Source organism: Vulpes vulpes, chromosome 15 (assembly GCF_048418805.1).
Source record: "Vulpes vulpes isolate BD-2025 chromosome 15, VulVul3, whole genome shotgun sequence".
Classification (NCBI taxonomy): domain Eukaryota; kingdom Metazoa; phylum Chordata; class Mammalia; order Carnivora; family Canidae; genus Vulpes; species Vulpes vulpes.
In genome coordinates, this window is record NC_132794.1 from 100,621,319 (window position 1) to 100,624,515 (window position 3,197).

A 3,197-nucleotide genomic window follows, 5' to 3' on the forward strand; every position below is an offset into this window, starting at 1 on the left:
GACTGATCTCCTATGATCTTTTCCTTTATTCACACTTTTGGTTGGTCTACTAGCTCAGATCTTAGTCAATAGCCTGTTTTCTCATTGCAGTGGACTTGAAATCAGATAACTCCTTTCCTTCTATTGAATGGATACTCCTTGTCTCCTCCCGCCCTGAAATAATTTATAATATTTTACCTCGAAGTTTGACTCCTGTAAAACATCTCCATGCCAACCCTTCTATTTTCCTCTTTCTGCAGTCTTGATTATTTTTTCAAATAGCCACATTGCGGGGAGCCCGGGTGGCTCAGCAGTTTAGTGCCACCTTCAGTCCAGGGCATGATCCTGGAGACCCCGGATTGACTCCCATGTTGGGCTCCCTGCATGGAGCCTGCTTCTCCCTCTGCCTGTGTCTCTGCCTCTCTCTCTCTCTCTCTCTCTCTCTCTCTCTCTTTCTGTGTCTCATAAGTAAATAAAATCTTTAAAACAAAAACAAATAGCCACATTGCTCTAACCCATAAAATTTAATGTTACGGGTCTACATCTCTTTTGACTTACAATTTCTCATGGTCATTGGAGGAATTGGCTCAACTTCCAGATGCAGATACAAGTAAACATGTTCCATGATAAATCACAATTTACACAAACAATAAATCAAACAGTAGTTGCTCTCTGTAAGAAAAGTTTCTTTTAAACATCCAACCAAACTCCTTTAGCAACCACTATAGTCCTAGCCAAGTAGGTGATTCTCAAACTAGGAGAGTCTCATCTTGCGCGCGCGCACACACACACACACACACACGTGCATGCACATGCATGCACACACCCTTATAATTTCTCAGAATGCTATTCATTTTCCTTCACAACTAGTAATAATGAAAATACTATGAGCTCAACTTAATCAAGAGCTTACAGAGGTTCACTCGCTGTGTGAAGCCTTCTCCATGCATCATCTCATTTAATCCTCACAATAGCATTGCACTTGAGCCTGGAGAGGTTTGGTAATGTGAATATAGGCACACAGCTAGCCAGTGAAATTCCAGAGTGGGATTATTTGATGGATGTCTATCTTCCCCACTAGGCAGTAACCTTTACCAGAGAAAGGACAGTGTCTGTTGGATTCATTTTTGTGTGAGTCCATACATTGAACTATGTGCCACTTTACTGGAATACCATAGGTGCTCAATAAAACATGTTAAATGGATGAAATTAAAAAATGTTTTGTTTTTGACAATGTTGATGATACTTCCACAAATACCCTTTAAAACAGGACTCACATAATTGCAATATGACTTGGGCAAACCTTCTTGGGAACATATGAGGCAAATTAAAATGGTCTTGAATCAATAATTATCTTCAGTGGTAAAAGTCAGTAGATAATATCTAACATTGAACAATCAATAATAACAGTATATTTGTATGATTTTTAGAAATATGAAAGTAATTGGAGAGAGAACCCAGTAAGGAGCTAATTGCAGTTGCCTCTGGGATGAAGGTCAGAGGTAGAAAGAAGTGTCACACAGAACTGCATCTTTTGTAATAAATCTTATAGAAAATGTGGGATTAGTAAATCCACAATTTCCTGAGTTTCTAATTGGATTTGAAGGATTTCTATTTTGTAAAATGAGTTAAATTTGAATTCCCAGTGTCCTATATGAATCCCTCTTGTCCTAATATAAACCCTCCTGTCTCATCCTTTAGGGGAGGAAACTGCTCGTTTCTCCCCATCCACACCCAATGGAAGATTATACACCCAAGATTATTGTTTGAGGCGGCCTGGGCGCCCATGTAATTATGTACAAGTGTCAGTTTCCCAGGGATCCCATGTGAGCAGAGGTTAGGAATAGGTTTTGTCATAAAAGAAAATAAGGAAGGTTGGTGAAGTGCTTGGTGAAGGAGACCTAGAACAAATAAGATAGTTAAACTACCATGTTGGAAATAAGAAATCAAAATTTTCCTTTCCCATATTATTCAACCCTCAATCCTCAAAGGGACCTTGTGGAATTTTCTTGACCATCACTAAGTCAGGAGGAGCGTTTGCAGGACCAAAATAGGTTCATGTCCTGGCTAATTGTATTTTAAATGGAAATTTCTCTGTGGTACATTGTTTAATGATGGAAAACAGGAACAACTGCATCTTGAAGCTCTCAGCTGTTGGCTTTGCGAAGTTAGAAATAACCTGGCTCATCTTGCAGGCTGACAGCCTCTTGCCTGTGTCCTCACTGCTCCTTCGTTCTTCATTCTCTCTGCCCACCACAGGTTCGCCGACCTCCTCCCTCTCTCCTTGTCTCTCAAGGCTGTCTCCACTTCACAATGTGGCAGTCCCAACTCCCTTGGAGTCCCAACATGGAAAACAAAAACAGAAATTCGTCCCTTCCCTACAGATCACTTCTTCTGGGGTGCAGGTGGCTTGATCAGGATATAGGTTAGGCATAGTGGAAGGGGGCAAGGGTAATGGATGTGAAGGGTATGCACACGTGCTCTCACACTTGAGCACCCAGCTTTCATCTTCGTAATGAAGACGCATGCAGTAGACAGGAAAATGTGTCTCACTAATGTTCCCTTTTGCAGTGACAGCATGTGCTCAAAATGCCAACATCAAAGTGCAGGGGTCTGGAATAACTGGGAGTGTGGGTGGTCTCAGACAGGAAGCCCACAGCCCAGCCCTGGTGGCTAAGACACGTGCCTGCCCATCCCTACTGTCTCGCAAGCCCAGAAAACACACATTTCCAGGAAATCAAGCGTCTGCTCTCGGCAATCTTATGGCCTAATTTCAAGGCAAATACAAGTGCTTCCAGCACAATCCTGGCTTAAAAAGACACAGCATGTAAACATGTTCAGTGCTGGCCCTGTCTTCTCTTGTAATGTATATATACAGATCTAGGCTTCTGGCACAAATCACTTCTCACCCCATTCCATGTCCTCATCCGGCTGTATCTCCAAAAGATAAACTGTGTCACCAAAATAAAATGTATTTTATTAGCTTCTAAAGGCTAATTAAATCACTTCATTTCAACACGCTGTACTTTCCAAGGTTTGATGGGTTTCAAAAATGTTATTGACCTGCACAAGGCTAAATGAGCCAAAAATACTAGCATTGTCAAGGAGAGTTCATTCCATTCGTGCTGTGCTTTGGAGAGGCTATGGGAGGAGCATTCAGCATCAGGATTGGGGTGCGTCGATAAGGGACCCTCTCAGGAACGTAAACAGCTTTGTTA